The sequence below is a fragment of the Pygocentrus nattereri genome, chromosome 18, assembly GCF_015220715.1.
Source record: "Pygocentrus nattereri isolate fPygNat1 chromosome 18, fPygNat1.pri, whole genome shotgun sequence".
Lineage (NCBI taxonomy): Eukaryota > Metazoa > Chordata > Actinopteri > Characiformes > Serrasalmidae > Pygocentrus > Pygocentrus nattereri.
The window spans coordinates 31,226,803-31,247,174 of record NC_051228.1 but is presented as its reverse complement, the minus strand read 5'-3'; the positions used below and the strand labels follow the sequence as shown (position 1 = coordinate 31,247,174).

General features: G+C 39.4%; 1 protein-coding gene across 1 annotated transcript in view; it reads right to left on the bottom strand.

Moving 5' to 3' along the window:
* The window catches only part of gbe1a (glucan (1,4-alpha-), branching enzyme 1a), a 235,988-nt gene that overhangs the window by 1,920 nt on the left and 213,696 nt on the right, over positions 1 to 20,372 (bottom strand). The gene's annotated exons all lie outside the window — the stretch shown is intronic.

Sequence of the window (20,372 nt, the reverse complement as noted above, 5' to 3'; positions counted from 1 at the left end):
GTCTAATATCCATCTTTTCTTCTATTTAATTTTTTCCTTGAGATTTTCTTTTGTGTAGGTTAATGTACAAAAAACATAATACATTCTTTCATAACCATTTTCCAACCTCTCTGTTTTATTACTAATGCTTTTAAAGAATAAAATCCCCCCAAAAAATTCTGCCCACCCCAAGACAAGTTTGAAGCCGAGATTTTGCTTCTTTAGTCTCAAACTGTAGCTACCTGGCCAATGTTGCTGACAAACACTGGAACTCAAGTCACCCAAATAGCCCACATAGTTTCTGGAAAAATGCATCACCAAAAAATCTGAAACCTGTCTGTGTTTTAGAGCTCTCTGACTTACTGTGAGCTATAAAACTGAACACAACTTCAGTGATTTCAGATAAATCCAGGGCTTGCATTCACAAAGCACTGATCCTGAATCAGATTTCTTCATATTTATGACAGTCACTGTCACAAATACTGCTTTTAGATCAGGACCCCTACTCATGAGGTGGTTTGCAAGTACAGATGTTGTGTAAATTGGCTCCCGCAGTGTTCAACACACTGAAGTTTTGTTTATTTCTGTAGTTTCACAGCAAGTCATACTGTTTCCTTAACAACACTGGACAGTCTGCACGGCCCTGATAAAGACCAGCTGTTTGAGTGGGTTGAAATGTATTGGATATGTATTTTTGCCGAACCACTGCTTGAAAATGCATACATCAATGACCTTTGTTATAATTGGCTGCCCTGTATTGTGCTTCATTCAAAAAGCAGTCCAGGCTGAACGAGTGATAACTTTTTTGTGAACTGCGGAGCTAAACTGCTGTAGGCTGACTATGCGGATATACAGTCTACAGAGTTCAAAGTATGAGACCGTTGTAAATCTGGTATTTTAAATAACAAATATTTAGAATTAAAAAAAGATGGAAACAAAGAAATGTTACAACAATCAAAACAAAGATGAAATATCTGAATTTCTAGGTCACTATTCAAATTAAAGTACATTTGAAACATCGACCATTTTGACCTTTTCGCACAGTTTTTTTTTTTTTTTGTAAGTCGTTTTCCTTCCATTGAAGCTTATGTTCAGATGACTCTCAGGTGGATTTGGTCTACTAATCAGAGGCTTGTGAACAAACTTGTGCCAGCTTGAGTTCACGCCATCATTAAAGCAAATGTATATAATTCAACTTATTACGCTGATAATATAATTTGTATTGAATTAAATAAATTCAATTAGAAAGGAATGCAAAATATAAACCTTTTCATCAGTGGTCACAGACCTTTGGACCCTCCTGTATATAAATGCATTAGTTTCCTTGACATCATAGAAACAACAAACTTAAAACGCTGTTTTTGCAGCTTAACCTCTCTGGACTGGAGAGTAAATGCTATACACAGAGGACAGAAAGAAGGATGTGTCAAAGCTCCTAATGTTTCAAGTGTTTACACAGACATACTGCATCAAACTCTTATTAAAAAGCTAAGAAAATGAGCTTGGGCTTCAAGCTTTCAAGCTTGTTTGGGTTTTCTGTGCCAGATGGCCATTTTAGTCTTCAAGTGATGGAGAAAAAAATATTAAGTGTGACTTTTTCTGAATGAGACTTTCAGAGCTGTAATTAAGCCTTGACTCATACTTTGACCTACACACCCACTGGTCACTTTGCTCGCCATGTTTGAATGCTAACATAAATCTGTCCCCATCAGTGACTGTTCTCAGATCTAAGGTTATCTGACAAGCATGATCATAGCCAGCGCTAATGAATACTTAGTCAAGAAATATTTTAATGAACAGAGACGACAAGCTAAAATGAGGCAAAGCTGTTACTGAAGAGAACTGCTATAGAAAAAAGAATCCTGTAAATCTATCCATGCATACAGCTGCATTTTGCACTGTTATAGTCAGGAGCCCTGCAATGGACTGGCGACCTGTCCAGGATATATCCTGCCTTCTGCCCAATGACTACTGGGATAGGCTCCAGCTCCCCCGTGTCCCAGAAGGACAAGCGGTTTAGAAAATGTGTGTGTGTGTGTTATAGTCAGCTCAGTAGTGTAGCATTTAAAATGAAAAAGCAACATTTTGTAGCAGAAGTGAAAAGGAATAAGTTGATGCTTCTTTCTTTTTTCCATTTATGGCAAACTATTATAACTTAAAAACAAAACATCTATTATCAGTTTAATTTAATTTGCAAAACAAACAATGTAGGCAATAGGTGCAAATATCTTGCAGGTTCTTTGCTACTCAACTGTTCTAAACGGTTCTGTCTATTAACTGAATATCAGTAATAGACAGAAATATGTTCTCAAATCAGGTAACTGAATGATAAGTGTCAGACGGCACTTTTTTTTTTGAGAAGATGACACTTCAGATGTGGATGCAATAATCAAGTTATGTTGATACAAATGAAAGCTAGTGCAGATAGCTGTTCAGATAGCTAATTGCTGAGATACACTGCCAGAGTTATTTCCATCCATCCATCCATTTTCTAAGCCGCTTCTCCGTCAGGGTCGCGGGGGGTACTGGAGCCTATCCCAGCAGTCATCGGGCGGAAGGCAGGATACACCCTGGGCAGGTCGCCAGTCCATCACAGGGCAGACAGACAGACACAGTCACTCACACACTCACACCTAGGGGCAATTTAGCATATCCAGAGTTATTTATTTTTTTATTTTTTGCCAGACCTCAGTGTGTGTTATGCAAAATTATTTTGCATAATTTCAAAAAGTGACATTTTTGCGCCAGTGTTTTGTAGCAACTTGGATTTTTGCCTACAATCTTTAAAGCTAAAACAACCTGGCAGCAGTTGCTATGGTGGAAGCAGCCATCGTCTGTATAGGGAAGTCTTTTCACTCAACGGTTGTCTTAGCAATACCTCCCAGGAAGTTCTTTCCACCAATGCATGAACAGACTCCTTTCCCTTTGAACAAGGAGAGACCTATACCCATCAAACTAAAAGCTGGATTAACAGTTCATATTTTGAAATCACTGAAAATCTGACAAACGTAAATAGTTTGTACTTTTTTGGCTTAATTAATGCACAAAACATGTTTTTTCAGCTTGTTCTGGCTTCTGCACATGCACATATCTCCACAAAGAAGAGAAGCTTTTCCTACTTGATGCTTCTCTTATTAAAAGGACAAGATTTTCTCCATAAACTGACTCATGTGGAGTGTTACAAACTTCCTCATGTATTTTACCACCAATGAACTCCCCCTTTATAACATTTCCAGGGTAGGATACACTGCTACAAATAAAGGCTCTGTGCAGGTACATTTTTCATTAATCAGGGTACAAACAATGTAAATGTTCCCTCAAAGGTACAGCAATGGTTTTAAGGTCCAATTCTGAACCTTAAATCTTTTTTTTGCAGGTGAAAAGTTCATATTTGTATCTTTTCATAACGTGATGTTTTAAAACAGAACAATAAAATAAAAGGCCTGGAGATGAGACGGGGTGTGTGGAGTCAATACAGGGTACTGCCCCTGTGACAGTTTCATACCTTTATTTCTGAGAGTGTAGATTGCGCAGTCTAGTGGGATTTTAGTGTGTGGATTAGATTAATGAACTGAAGTGGCCTTTGAAAAAGACAGATTTTAGGACCATTAATTTGCACACTTTTTCAAAAAGTGGTGCTAGGAACGACACAATGTCATATTCATTAGTGAACCAGCAAGCCTCAGGGTGCCATGGCAGGACATTAGCAGCAGGGAGCGCTGCACTAGTTTCAGTCTGCTGGAAGCCAAGAGTTGATTGGATATGGTGCAGGCTACATGGGGCTGGTGACATTTCTCTTTGAGGGGGAAAAAATGGATGTAGGAGTCCAAATATCTCCTGAATAAGGCAGAGCATGTGTGGTGAAGAGGTGGAGGAAGGGGCACTTGTGTGCAGCAGGTAGAGGCTGATTTCCTCAGGGAGCTGCTGGAAGACTTTATTAACCAGGCCTGAACCAAAAAGCTCCGGCCCAGCAGCCCACACCACTGAACCACTTCACTCAGGCTTCTAACAGTGGCAAGAGACAATCACTGCTGCAGCACAGGCTGCTTCACAGGGTTCCTATGGAAACATCTGACTACAGGGGTAGATTAGAAAATGTAAATGTGTCTGTGTGTAAATGAGAGGGGGGGGGGGTGAAATAGACTGCAAAAATATTTCCTTCTTGTAAAACTGTCGAACAGTCATAGAAGTAAAGGTTCCAAAATGGTTCTAGACTTGTATGTATGGTCTTAAGAATAAAATAATAATTGGTATAGAACATTACATTATGTGGAGGTTCTTTTAAAGAGGTTCATCAGGCTCGCTTATTTAAAAGAATGATCCTTTAAAATTACATTTTTCGTTTTAAAACTTTGTCCAATTGTTATTTTTTAAATCATTTGAAATCTCTTTCTATATATAGCTTCTCTGTTTAACTGCCAAATCTTCTCGGCAGCTACGCATCCTTTCAGACTCACGGTGCTGAGTTGTCTTCTCACAGTGGAAGGATGGACGGAAACACCTGTGGGTGTTTTCGGATCTGAAGCAAGAGTGGAGCTTGATTTTCTTCTCTCTCTCAAAGATGAAAGTACTGGCTATCTGACCGTGACGGTTTTGGTGGTCATTGAGGTGTTGCATGGTTGTTAGCAGTCCTATTTTCTTAGGCACAATCTCATTTCTTATTTTTACCCTTACCCCTTGTTTTCAAGTGTCACCTTACCCCTTGGAGGGGTACAAAGGGCAGTGGTTGAACTCTTCCCTTACAAAATGGGGCATTCCACTGCTTCATTATCAGGTTACTAGCGGTGCTCTATAGGCAGAGGAGGGCGACCTCACTGCTTGGCTTTAGCTAAATTTATGGCATTATATGCCTCGAAAATGGTGGGGTGGGGGCAATTATTTATCACCCACCTCTAATTTTTGGTGATATGAAACTGAAATCAGCTATTCGCCAGCTTCTTGTTTGAATTTTCCTGTTCCAATTTAAATGTTGTTTACGATACAAGGTGGAACAGGAAATTAGCTAGCTACCAAAACATCAGCAATTTTCAATGCTTGATAAGAAGAAAAGGGCCATAATACATTGAAAGGGCCATGTAGCCCTAACACTTCGCCCTACCCTTCTACTTTAAAAATCAGGACACCCTGCCCCTAGGCAAGAATGCGCAAAATGGAGGGGTAAGGGCTAAGAGGTAGAGGCATAAGTTGGAATGGGATTGGGCCTTGATATCTTTTGATAATGTTTGGAGCTCCAGTTTTGGAAAAAAACCTCTGAACAGTACGCTTAAAAAAGAGGTTTCTTCAAATGCTCTTTAGTAAAGAAAATGGTTCTATATAGAACATGCATGATTAAAGGGTTCTTTGCATCATGAAATGGTTGTTCATACTGATGGAGAACGTGCTGTAGATGGTTCTATATAGAACGTTTTTGAAAATAATTCTATATAGCACCCAAAAGGATTCCTCTACCTGTTACAATGTCAAGCTTAACAACAGAAGCACTTTTTTCAAAAAGGTTCTGCATAAAAATATCTGTAGCACATTTGTCATCAATCTGAAGAACCCTTTCATGATTCAAACCCTATTCTGTGCTATTCTGTTCTATACAGAATCATTTTCTTTACTAAAGCCTTTGCTATAACCCTTCCATCCATCCATCCATCCATCCACTAAGCCACTTCTCCTTCAGGGATATATAACCCTTGACGACACACACACACACACACACACACACCTGACAGTGTTTAAAATGTGACAGTGTTTAAAAACTCCAGCAGCACTGCTGTGTCTGATCTACTCAGACCAGTGCAACACACACTAACACACCACTACCACCACACCAGTGTTACTGCAGTGCTGTGAATGATCCACAACCCAAATAGTACCTGCTCTGTGAGGGTCCATGGGGGACCTGACCACTGAAGAACAGCGTAAAATGGGCCTAACAAAGTATCAGAGATACCGATGGACTGCAGTCTGTAATGGTAGAACTACAAAGTAAGTAGAGCTAATGGACAATGAGCATAGAAACAAAGAGGTGGTCACAATGTAATGTCTGATCAGAGGATTATATATCTGGAGAGAGTGAGGGAACGAGAGAGACAGTTTTATAGATTTAGGAAATGTTTAAATTGCCAACTGATGTATCAGCTTTAATCACATATACTTGGCCATAACTGAGTACACAACAACAAAGTACAACTGGTATCTGAAGGAGCATCTTACCATTGCTGGAAGAAACTGAATGTTCTAACGCTCACTTAAGAGTTTCTTAGAAAAACGATGCAGAAAAAACAGGTGCAGGTCTGCTGACAGCCACTGGATGTCACTGCAGCAGTTCAGAACACAGCGCTCAGGGTGGAGCCGAACTGTGTGCTGAGAATTTTACTTCACATAAATGCTCAAGTCAGTGTTTTACTGGGCCTGTTTACACACAGTGCCCTGACTATGGTAGCACTTCTCAACAAGCAGTCCTCACTCTGAAAGGTTATTTTTAGGTTTATAATAAGATTAAAGACACATGGACTGTACTGGAGCTATGACAAGTTATGGAAGCTTATAACCTGCCAGTTTAGCATCATACAAACTGTCGTGAAATCATTCTTATGGACTGTGACTTCATGGACTTTCTAATGGAGTTTCTTTGCACCATGTCATGTCTTTATGCATAAACATCTCACACACAGGCTCAAAAAGAAGGTCTGCCATGATGTTTAGGTCTCAAATGCAAAAAACAACAGTAAACTAAATGATGAAAATGAAGATAATTCACTTACATCCTTGGAAGGTCCTACACCAAATTTTCAGTTCTCTTTGAATATTCTTTCAATGTGCACATAATCGTCAGATACACCTGCTTGGGGAAAGCACAAAATGTTGCAAATCATTTTTCAGCACGTCATGTGCAGTTATATTTATATAATATATATATTAGAAATATATATACATATATATATATATATTATTGGTCAAAGAATGTTGGAGATGGAGCTGCCGGGTAGAAGGATAAGAGGTAAACCTTGGAGAAGGTTTATGGATGTAGTGAAGGTGGACATGCAGATGGTTGGTGTAAAAGTAGAGGAGGCAGTGGATAGGGCAAGATGGAGGCAGATGATCCACTGTGGCAACCCCTAAAGGGAGCAGCCAAAAGAAGAAGAAGATGTGCAGTTATATTTCCACCAGAGAGGTCTCCAAACTCCCAACACTTACATAGTGTAGCTTTAAGTACTCTCAAATTGACTTATATGATTTTGTATGTAAGTACGAATTATAGCACTTATGAGGGAAAGAAATTGACATTTTAGGTGTATGATGTACTTTTGTCCATTTTTATAGACAACAGTTTGTCATACATTGTCAGAAACCACATCAGCAAGTCTATTTCAGATTACTTAACAACTCAATGTAGTTTGATTCAAGTGAGAGATCATTGCAGTGCTTGTTGTTGGGGTGCAAGATTCCATTATTTGTTAGCTGCATTAGTCTTATATATCCGTTGCTAAATTCATGAAGATATTTGGACATCAATTGTTGGCTGATTGACGTCATTTGGACTAAATGGAAATGTGTTTAAGTTCAATTTTGTGTCAATTTGGGCCTTAAAAACCACACCAGCTGTACTCTTTATGCTATAAATAGGTTCAGATTCTGTGAACCAAGGTAAAGTATTCTCTGAGTAGAAGATTCAAATATATAGGTTAAAGAGAGGAAGCTACCCGTAAAAAAGCAATTTCTCATTTCAGATAGTGCCATAATGTGTCCACTAGCCACTTCAGAGTGAGACAGAAGGTGTTCTAGGACTTCAAGATGAATGCTTTTGTCAAACCGCCGTAGTCGGAGTTACACACTTATATCTTGCTCAATTAAAATGCCTGCAGCGATTAGGCAGATCTGTTAAAAAGGCACCTTAAGCCAGAGCGGCATTAACAGGCTCATTGATTCTTTGCATAAGCGTCCTTCAGTGCACTCCTCAGCTACTAATCACACAGCGCAAACCATTACCAACTCAACAGCCGCCAGCCAGGCCTGTCTGATTCATTACTGACATTTAGAGCATTAAAACAATGGGCATAGGCAGAGTCGAAGCTGGACCAGGCTGTGGTCGAGTGCAGGCTGGGCTCTGGCCCAACAGTGTCTTTACAAAGCAGAGCAACATCGCTTAAAGCTGCAGCTCACATCTTGAATCAATTGTATATATCATTTATTTTTGGCTCTTAATACTGCAAGTGCTTTTTTCTCCATAACTCTACGCTGGGGATAATGTGTTTGAAATGGTTCTTTTGAAGAACTGTCTTTTCATTTTGCGTTTCCATTCAAATGTGATATACTCGTCATCAGTCAGCAATATTACAAAGGTTTCGGAGTCCTAATTTACCTTGACGTTAAGCAGCAAACTTTTTTGCCCATTGCACAGGTTATAGATAGAAAGAGAAGCAGTTCATTTCCTCCTCATAAACTTTCATTATCTTCGTTTTTACCAGAGTTAGTCTAGGATAAGTGGTGCTTCAGGCTATAGTGGAGAAATACATGCAAGACAGAAAAAACTTGCATCAGAAAGTGCCTCTCTTTCAACGATTTCACTGTTTTTCTTCTATCGTCTGCCTCAGTACTTCAACCTCTCGAGCCCAAAAAGAGCCAGCAAAAGCTTCAGCATAAAGACAGATTAAATTCTCCCCAAGAAGTGGTAAAACAAGTCTTTTAAAGATTATAACACCTTCTCCTCAGGCCAAGTGCCCCCTCTGCCATCTGGTCATGGGTTTTGGGGCACTGCTGTCTGTAAAGGTCAGTGGTGCCATCAGGTGGACTTCAAATTGATGCAATATGAAGTGACAGGCAAGGCTAAGAGGAGAGGCCCTAAGAACAGGCGGCTCTCCTCATTTGACCTGTTCCTCCTCCTGCTTACTGCAGTCTTTTACCTCAGTGTTCTCCTACTCTAATGGAGTCTATTCACCCACCATTACCGTTAACCCTGACCTGTTCTAACCCAATCTATCCATTCACAGGGGAAGAAAGTGTGACCTGTAAGTGAGAATAAATGTAAGGACCTTAAATGACTGCTTTACTTTCAGCGTAGTGGACATATGTAATGCAGCCTTTTCACACCTCCGTATTCAATCCTGAGTCATAGTAGGAACATTTTTAAGTTCAGCAAGTTCAAACATTAAAATTTGCAATGTTACTAATCAACACATATGCCATTTAGCATACATAGCAACACAGATATGGCTGATTCCACTTGACACTGTATAACACAACATTAAAAATCTAAAGTTAAATCGCATAATTTGACCAAGCAAGTAATTCTCAAAGAAAAGCTTGTTGCCCTTGTCGAGTTTGCTCCTCTCTCAGAATCTCTGGCTCCACCAGATGAACATCTTTTTGGAAAAATTAGGTTAATACCTTGATATAGTCATTAAAATAAGAGAGTAGGGACGGTCTCTGAGCTAGCTGACCATTTTTGCTTAAAAGATGGGGAAGTGATGGAGGGGCAAGTGAAACAATATTACTGGGTAATATTCACATAGCTTAATAATATAATAACTTAATAGGTACTTTGTCCCTTAGGAAAAACCTATTTAAGGTACATAATTGGACCATAACTGCTTAAATGTCCAGGGACCACATTTCTCTAAGCTAGGAATAGCTTAGCTAGCTTGCATTGAAGTCTCGGTACTGAAAAATAAGCCTTAGTGTGTAATAAGCCTGGGATTTTAAGGAGTGTAGTCACTCTCAGGAAAAAAAAAGTACGAAATTGTCACTGGGGTTGTCCCCTCAAGGGTACATCTCAGTACCTTTAGTCAGGGAACATAGTTGTGCCATAATCTATTGAAATGATATTTTCTAAGTTGTATTCACACACCATCTTGTTTTATTGCCAGGCTTTTTAGTTTATTGATCTGTTTTAAAACATTAAGTTACGCAAAATGTACAAATATGTACTTTTCTACTATGTGAAAAGTATTTACGATACACAATTAGACCCTAAAACGATGGTTGTATCTTTGAGGGAACATTTACATTGTTTGTACCTTGATGAATGAAAAAGGTACTAGCACATCCTCTTTATTTCTAAAAGTGCTGGGTGACTTGCGACAGTGTAAGGACACCATGTTTTTGGCATGTTTTTCTCAAACCATAATGCTCAGTAATGCTACTTTCATTTTTAATTATAGCAGTGTAGGTTTAAAACTTGAATTCCTGCTGCCTTAGACAGGCGTTTGGGTCTTTGGGACTTGTTGCGGTAAGCCCTGGCTCAGGCACTGTGGCAATAGGCTGATCTACCCAAGCTAAATGTAAATGTGGCTCAAAGGGGAAACTAGTATCAGCATGGAAACTTCAAAAGGTTTCTATACGTCTCATTTCAATGTCCTCGTCATTACTTTATTATTCCACTATAAGAGGCAGACACTCTCATGGATTCAGATGTAGGAGAGCAAAAAAAGGGGCTTCTTTCGTTCCTTTGATCAGCTAACTTCAGCTTCTCTGTTCTGCGTTTTCTCTTTCCTCTTCTTCCTCCCTCCCTTCTGGTGGAATTGTCAGAAGGGCCACGCTCCCAGCGATCAACAGCAAAGCGAGCGCTCATCAGAAAAAGATCTAAAGGCCGTAATTATTCAATCGCTCTGCACATTTACATAGTATTCAGCACGCCCCAGAGACCTCTACCATCCTTTCTATCTTGTGCTTTTCTTTCTTGAAAAAGGCAGAGAGAGAGAGAGAGAGAGAGAGAGAGAGAGAGAGAGAGAGAGAGAGAAATGGGGAGAAGGGAAAGGCTGTTAGACACTTACTGGCCTCTTTGTTAGGAACATCTACCTAGTAGGTACCTTGTTGGAGCCCATCTACTATGCACATGCCTGTTAGGTACTGCCCAGCACTTCATCAGTGGTCAGTTTCTGACAAGGGACACTGCTAGCTTGGTATTGTTGATTGGTAGAAAATTCTCAACCCAGCAGTGACAATAAGCTGGTCCACAGTGGTCCTATAAGGTGGTCCCTTTCCATTGACGGATGGGGCAGAGAGTGGCTGACAGCAACAGATGGGCTGCAGACAGTAAATGTATCACTACAAAGAGTTCTTATATGGTAGGTATACCTGATATACCAGCTCTGTGTAGATAAGCCTCTCTCACCTGAACTCAGGTTCATTCTCTCAAGGCTCGCCTCTTGGAGACAGCAAACCACTTTGGAGAGTTTTGAAGAGTGAATGAACAGTACAGAAAGATTTCTGAGAGCGAGAGGGGAATGAGAAGGGGAACAAAATGGCTGCATCAGCACTTTGGCTCTCTGTTCTGCCTCCAACACATTAAAACTGCTTCTAAACCGAACACACTCACCTGCTATCTTGTCCTGACAAGGAGAGAGCAAGAAGTTTTTTCTAACTAGCTGGCACAGCTAGAGTTGCCAACTTTATCTGAGCAAATCTGGGAAAATCATGTAATAACTGTGTAGGTTAATTTTTTTTGGTGGCATATCAAAATTGGCTGTCTAGTTCAGCTTGTGTGGTCCAAGACAGGGTGTTTTGAGCTGCGATCTCTTTTGTGGCTAATCACATTAGCTATTTAGTTTAGCTAGCGTGCTGAGTGTTCTGAGCTGCTGTCTATTCTGCTAGCTAGTTTAGCTAATTTGCTCTGGCTAACAAATCCTTTTTTTGCCTGCCACCACTCCCCCTCTTTGGAGGACCAATTTATAACTATACCGATTTATGACAAGTTGCCAGAAGTACTTGACTGGTGTGCAGTACCACAAGGCATGTATGTAATTGTCAGGACTGTTTAGTGAACAGTGTCTACAGATTTCAGAGTCTACTTATTCCCATTTTATAGAGCCCAGTGTAGTGTACTCCGAGTTACCTTATATTGTATGAGGTGGAGGTTGGTATTGTTACTCATGCTAAACATGTTTTCCAGAATTTTTGTCCCGTGGTCAGTAGAGGGAGTAACCAAGAGATCTTCCCACTTTTTCCTTTGTACATAAATTGTCTGGTCTAACTCAGATAGGAATTTATACAGTTTAAACTTTAACTTTTTTTTTGAGGAGGAGATTTTTAGGACTTAGTTCTAGTATATCTTTTTTGTCTTTAATTTTTGAGTTTAATATGGGTCTAAGCAGAGGATATTCCAGAAACGCTGGAACATTACTCTCAATGCCTTATTCCTGGGTTAAATGTGAAATGGTTAAAGTTTTTATTCTGTATGTGATGTAAACGTGTAATACCTTTATTTTTACATTTGCGTAAAGTTGTTTTTTTGGTGGCATGAAAGTCGGGGTTGTGCCATATGGGTAAGTGTTTGGAGGGTGAAATTATAGTATCAGTGGTCTTGTGCAGTTTCCACCAAGCTTTCAGTGTTGACGCTATCATTGGGATTTTGAAACAAGAGTGGTGTTTGAGTGTTGTACTAATGAATGGTAAGTGAGAGTTGGATTTCATTACTTGAAGCTTGTTCTACTGCTCTGCATAATTCACGTTTAATTAGACTTTATCCATTTTATTATGTATTGTAATTGGTTTGCTAGGAAGTTTTTTTGGAAATTAGGGGCTTCAAGGCCTTCCTGGGTTCTGTGCTTCTGTAATGAAACTAATTTGATCCTAGGTGGTTTATTTTTACAGTAAAATTTGGAGATAAAAGCCTTGAACCAGATAGAGTGAGGTTGAATTGGAATCATTGAGAAAAATTTTTTTTACTTTTGGTAATATTTTATTTGGTCATATTTTATTTCGATTGTAGATATTCTGCCAATACGGGATAGTGGAAAGTTCATCCAGCATTTGAGGTCACTGTTTATAGTTGAGAGTAATGGGTTAAAATTGAGTTTAGGCAGCTCTGACAGCTGGGAGGAAATTTTGATGCCCAGAAATGTGACGTATTGGACGTTCAAGGGGAAGAGACTGTGCTGCTGTAGCTGATAAGTTCATGTTGACTGGTAGTATGGTAGATTTAGTCCAGCTAATGGAGTAATTTCAATAATTTGTATGGTTTGAGGAACTGATGTTGGGGGATTCTGCAAAAACAGTAGGATGTCATCTGCATATAAACTGATTGTGTTCTACATTTGGGTTTGGATACCTTTTATGTTTGTGTTTTGTTGTTTAGCTGCTGCCAATGGTTCTACAAAAACTGAGAATAGGAGGGGTGACCAGGGGCATCCTTGCCTCTGTGCAGTGTGAAATTTGGTGATTAGTCCATTAGTATTAACTGTGGCCTTGAAAGCAGTGTAAAGACTTATCCAATTAATAAATGATTCTCCCCATTTTGCGCAATGTGGTCAACAAGAATTTCCAAACGACTTCATCAAAAGCTTTCTCTGCATCTAATGTGACTATTGCAGTTTCTGATTTGTGAATCGATGTGTGACGTATCAAGTTAAGTAGTCTGTGCATGTTAGTGGCTGAATGTCTTCCTTTGATGAAGCCGGTCTGATCGGGATGTATAAGTGATGGGATAACTGTTTCTAATCTAGTCGCCAAGTTCTTGCTTATTGTCATGATTGGCCCCTCCCAGTCCTGTCCATGTGCGTTTTTGTTTTGGTTTAGTCCAGCCCCTTGTTTTTTAACTCCGCCCATGATTGTCTTCACCTGTCCATCGTTATCCCTGTGTATTTAAGCCCTGTGTTTGCCCCTTGTGTTTGCTGGTCTTTGGTGTTAGAACTGTTTGGTTTGTTCGTCATGTCTGTACCTGATTCTTTACGTGTTGGCGACATGAACCTGGACCGTTAGGACCCTGTTTTTGCCCTCAATAAAAAAGTTGCTTGCCTCCGCACATGCGTCCGCTACCTCGCTCCCCGTTACACTTATAATTTTTCTGTCTGTGTTAGAGGGATAGTTGACAGTAGCTGGAGGGTAGGGTGGGGTCTTTGTTAGGTTTGAGATGAAGTGAAATAATAGCAGCATTCATTTCAGATGGTAAAATCTTTATGCTTTATTTTAGCAGTCATTCTATTTAATAGTGGGGTGAGTATTGTCCAGAAGTGTTTATTAAATTCAGCAGGAAAGCCATCAGGACCAGATGCTTTATTATTAGACATGCGGTGAAGGGCATTATAAAGTTCTTCTGATGTTATTGGATTTTGCAGTATGTGTTTGTTCTTTGGTCAGCCGTGGAAGGTTTATGTTATTAAGAAAAGTACAAATGTCTTCTGTTTCTGGATGGTGTTCTAGTGAGTATAGATTTTTATAAAATTTTCTGCATACTTGATTGATCTTCTGGTGTTTGCGTTATATTTAGTCTCTCATCATTGATAACTGGTATTGTTTTATCTTTGTTTTACTAGATTAGATAAGACAATCCTTTATTAGTCCCAAAGCAGGGAAATTCACAGTATTACAGTAGCAGCAGAGTAATAGAAGTAAGGCACTCAGTATTAGAAACGGGAAACGGTACAAACATTATAAATAATAAAAGTTAATGTTTATAAAGTTAAATCTCTAGACAAGAGTTTTCCAGATTTGTTGCTGCACTCAAAATGTTTGTGTCTTAATTGTATTAGGAATTGAGTCTTCTTATTTATGAGTTTGCTGTAGTGTGATTTACATTTTCTTAGCTCATTTTCAGTTTTAGCTGTGGGGCTGTTGAACATCTTATTTGATAATTCCTTAATTTTTTGTTGTAGATTAGATTCACTTTCTGTATTATTATTATTTTGCCTCTTTGTACAGCTTTCCCGGTTTCCTAAAGTAGTGTTGAAGTTTCTGGAGAATCATTTATTTCTAAGAAGGATGCCCACTCTTTTCTGATATAACTATCAAATTCTAAATCCTTTAGGAGAGAAAGTATTAAAGCACGATCTGAAAGATTTATGTTTGTGATTTATATTCCACTTGAGTGAAACAGGGGTACAGGCACAAATTATTATAGGGTGGTATATTATGTCTGAGATGTTAGATGTGATGGAGTTACTGGTTAGGAAAAAAAAAAAAAATCAATGCGAGAATGTGAGCCGTGAACTGGTAAACAGAAAGAGAATTCTTTGGTCATTTGGATGTTTGAGGCGCCAACCATTGCCGAGCCCCAATTCAGTCAAAAAGTATTTAATGGTATCTGGTGATTGCCAGTTACGGGTGGAGTGTGCACTGGTTTTTCTGTCTAGATATGGGTTCATGACTGTATTGAAGTCACCTCCAATTATAATCGCAGCATCTGAGATAATATAGAGATGAGTGAAAAACTCCTGAAAAAAATGGTGGATCATCAGTATTTGGGCCATATATATTTGCAGTAGTTGAGATATTGGAAATGCTAATGTTGATTATACTATAGCTTCCTTCTGGGTCTGACACAGTGGTGTTATGCTTGAAAGCGCTTTTTTGATTTATTAGGATGGAAACACCTCTTTGTTTGGAGGTGTAGTAAGCTGAGAATGTGACTGAACTGTGCTGCCTTCAAATGTGTGATTATTTGTTTCTGATAGGTGTGTTTCTCATAATAAACAGATATCTGCCTTTAAAGAAGATAGAAGGTGTAGTACCTTGGTCTGTTGAGCCTGTGTGCCAATACCACAAAATGTTCCAGGTTACAAACTTAAGTGGCGACATGTCTAGTGTAGAATTCAATTGTTGTATTAAAAGTGTTAAATGAGTGTGAAGATGTTTGTGATTTTCTTCTGGTGTGTGTGGTGTAGAGTGTTCTCTGTTCACATCTTTAATATCTGGAAAATATGGCAGTGATGAGAGGTTTTGTTTAGTTGGGTGTGTGAGTCAATGTGGGATCATGCATGTGTCTGCATGACTGAGTGTGAGTGTGTACACGTGTGGGTGTGTGCAATAGAGAGCGGGAGAGAGAGATAGAAAGAGGTTACAACTTAGCATATACATGTACGTACACACAGACACACACACACCCACCCACCCACCCACACACCACAGAATTATATGCGCACCAAGTACAAGCACACATACACACGTGTAAACATTCGTACACACACAGAGGGCGATTACAGCTTAATATAGAGTTTCATTCCTACATTGTGTAAGTATATACCTTGGACATAGAGAGGTAGAGAGATTTTCCACTGTATTAGAGAGAGAGAGAGAGATTTTGTTTTATCACAATACAACTGGCTGTCGACGTATCCACAGAAGTAACTGCTGTTTTGCCTTCCTTTGTGAATTCTTTTCTGATCGTGAACAGATTTCTCCGTCTGTCCAGTATTTCCCATGGAAACTGGTCATCAATTCTGAAATCTGTGTCTCAGAGTTCTCTTCCTTCACTCATGATGAGCTCTGTGTATAGTCTTTGACTTTAGCAATGATGGGTTGTGGCTGTTCATCTAAACCCCCCTGCTCTGTAGGGGTCCATGGGGTTCCTGACCACTGAAGAACAGGGTAAAAAGGGGGCTAACAAAGTCTCAGAGAAACAGAAGGACTACATTCTGTAACTGTAGAACTACAAAATTCACCTATAAAATAGTAAGTGGAGCTGATAAAATGGACAATGAGCATAGAAACAAGGAGGTGGTCAGAATGTTATGCCTGATTAGTGAATCTTGCTGAAATCTTTAAAACTACTCCAATTTATTTAAACAGTTGATAAAGCTTTGCACAAAATTCTCTGGTTTGTATTTTTGTTGAGTTTTGTTGACTTTGCCTTTAGTCTAAATTCTTGTTGGATATCAGGCCTTTGGGTGTGTAAGTTTGTTTGTTGGCTACACTTTTTGTTTATTTGGGGGCAGTTGTGGGCTGGAGGTCAGGGAGCTGGCCCTGTGACCGGAAGGTTGCCGGTTCGATCCCCAGGGCCGACAGTCCCTGACTGAGGTGTCCTTGAGCAAGACACCTAACCCCCAACTGCTCCCCGGGCGCCATGGATAGGGCTGCCCGCTGCTCCGGGCAAGTTTGCTCACTGCCCCCTAATGCGTGCGTGTTCACTAGTGTGTATGTGGTGTTTCACTTCACGGATGGGTTAAATGCAGAGGTGGAATTTCCCCGGTTGTGGGATCAAAAAAGTATCACTTAACTCATTTGCAGCTTTTCAATTGTGTGTTTATCTGGTACAGGATTAAATGCAGTGTCTTGTTCACACTATCAGTTGGGCTTATTTCGTGTGTCAGGTGGACATTCACAAACATTGACAATTGTGCTTTGAACGTAGCTAAAATGCAGTGCACTACTTTTCAAAAAGTAGCTACTACTCTTCCTGGAAAAGTAGCTAAATTATAGCTAGCTACAAATTTTTTAGGAAAGTAGCTACAAAGTAGCTAACTAGTAATTTTTCATTAGCTATCCCATACCTGCCTACAGCTTAGTCTGCTAGACCTAGAGAGCTGTGATCTCTGTGACCTAACAAAATAGCTAGCTAGTTTAGGTAGCTGCTTTGGATTGCAAAATGTAGAGTGGTCTGATCTGCGGTCTTCTTTCCAGCTCATAAAATTAGCCAGCTAGTTTGCAAAAGTGTTCTGTGCTGTGCTGTCTCTGCAACTCAATTTAGCTAGTTAGTTTAGCTAGTTTGCTCTGGCTCACAGACAACAGAGCATTCTACAGTAGTAGCTAGAGTAAGTTGGCTACGCTCTGGGTTATTTTTGTTTAAAATCAGTAACCTTTTGAAAGTGGAGACACAAACTGAATCTATTTGCACTAATTTTATTCCCCTGACTTCCCATGAAAAACACTGAAAATCTCATGGATTTAGTTTTCGTAATTAAGGAGGCCCCAGTCAATTCAAGGCCGATGACTTGGGGTTGGCAACTCTAAGCACAGCCTACGTGACAGCCGTGTGCCCTTCTGCACCATAGTCCCCCCTTACAGTTAACAAAAAGCCAGGCATACAGAATGAAGAGTGAATCAAGTTTACAGAGCAACAGTTATTCCTACCTGAATGGTGCACCTGCCCAGTCTTAAGCTTGCCATTTTGTCAGAGACGTGAGTGGTCTTAATCCACTGTCATGCATTCTAATCCATCATCGTTTATATTAATCCAGACAAGGACAGAAAAAAGGAGAAAGGGAATAATTTCCCATTAAAAAGCAAGAAAGGAGAAACCTTAAACTGACTTTGAGGGAAGTCTTTTAAATAAATCATGGAGCAAGTTCTCAGAAAATGGAGGACATTTTCGGCACCTGTGCGCAGGTTAATTATTCATGTCCTGTCACAATCAGATGTTCTTCTGGAAAAAGAGTTTTTTCTTTTTCCAAATGCAACCTGCATCACCAAAAATGTCATTGACAAAGATGGAAAATGATGGCAGGTGACCCATCAATTGCATTTTTCAGTACCTTTCATCTGCTCATATACTTGCAATGGTAATGGAAGACATGCTGACATACTGATGAGACAATACATGGTAATGCAGAATATACAGTCAGGTCCATAAATATATGGACATTGACAAAGTTGTTATTTTATGTTTATTACAGCCATTTCGATATATAGCATGTCTTCGGCTGCTTTTGCCATACGCTTTGAGTCATTGCCTATCTGCCCTGCACTTTTAATACATTTTGAAGTGTTTGGCCAAATCTGATCAGACATTATAGCCCTATAGATTTCAGGCATTATCCTGCTGCATTTATCAGCAGTTACATCATCAATAACTACAAGGGAATCCGTTTGTACTGGCAGCTGTACAAGACCAAGCCATAATACTACCACCACCACCACCACCACCACACTTGACGGATGAGGTTGCAGGCTTTGAATCAGTGCTTTTAAATGAAAGTTTGATGGTAGTTTTATTTGGGACTTTTTTCAGAAGTCTATGCATTACAAATCAAGTTTGTGTTGATCTGATCCATATATAAACACATCTGTGATTGGTTTGTTTTTGTTTTTCAGCCTAATGATTGCTTGCTTCACCATTACTGACAGGTCTGTGGACTTTATATTAAGAGTTTAACAAACTTTTGATTTATTCTATGTGAAGGCCCCTTAAGCAGCTCTGTGCTGGAAATAGCTGCAGGAAACAATTCGGATTTAGGACAAATGTAGAATGACTGTTCTACAGGCTTTGGTGGATTATAGACAATGCATTCTATCACACAGGGAGACGATGTGAAAGACACAACGAATGACAATGCTGTATTAGAACATCTGTGCTGTAAATTTCTTAGAAGGAGAACGAAAAGATTCTCTTAACTAGTCATCACTAAAGCTCTGAGGAAAGTGCAGTATTTTAGCCCTGATTTCTACCTTTTTCACCTCGAAAAGTCAGACATCACTGGTCATAACAGTAGCATGATAGTTGCTGTATTTGATAGTATTTGTTGATAGTAGTTGCTGTATTTTTTTGTTCATTGCTTAGTTTTGTAGGACTGTCTTGTTTTGAGGTAGCATTTTTACCTTTTTTTGTTTGTTTTTGTTTTACATTCAAACAGAAGTCCAAAGTATAGATTTAAAGTCATCAAGTATATAGTTAAAACAACAAATTAGTTACATTTGTACTGTATCCACGAATTTCAGGTGAACAGAGACCCACCATGTTGACAACAATCGTGTAAATTGGATTTTTTGCTAAACTATTTGTTTACATTTTATATTTACAGCATTTAGCAGACGCTCTTATCACTTATTTACAAGAAGTGCTTTGTCTATCTAGAGAAATTTGTCTGACTTTAAGGTGAAAAAGGTAGAAATCAGGGCTAAAATACTGCACTTTCCTCAGAGCTTTAGTGATGACTAGTTAAGAGAATCTTTTCCTTCTCCTTCTAAGAAATTTACAGCACAGATGTTCTAATACAGCATTGTCATTCGTTGTGTCTTTCACATCGTCTCCCTGCGTGATAGAATGCATTGTCTATAATCCACCAAAGTCTGTAGAACACAGTCATTCTACATTTGTCCTAAATCCGACCTGTTTCCTGCAGCTATTTCCAGCACAGAGCTGCTTAAGGGGCCTTCAAATAGAATAAATCAAAAGTACTGTAATTAAATCAAAGTCTTAACAGGGCAAAGATGTAAGGATCTTTCTTTGGAAATGTTCATGAAAGGGATTATGCAGATTGAATTCACCAGGCTACTAGGAGAGATAAAAACACACATGGATCTGTGTGCAGACATAATCGCATGTTCTCAAGGACGCAAATGGCCACATTGTCACTGGGTGGGCACACTGGCAGGGTCTTTTTCTGCTTAGTCACTGCAGAACAGAGTTTATTAGAACTGAAACTCACGTTCCTCAGTCAAAATGATTACAGACAGCTCCTTAAACCGTAGATTACACACCAGCCTTGCTCTTATTACAGGTAAAAACAGGATGGAGAAATGGAGAGAGAGAGAGAGAGAGAGAGAGAGAGAGAGAGAGAGAGAGAGAGAGAGAGAGAGAGAGAGAGAGAGAGAGAGAGAGAGAGAGAGAGAGAGAGAGAGCGCGCTGCAACTAACAATTACTTCCATACCTGATTAATCTAACATCTGTTATTTGAGGTGACCTAACAACCATTATGCCTCACAATGACCCGTCATAGTGCTGTAAGAAAGCTGTGCGTGCAATAAGCAAC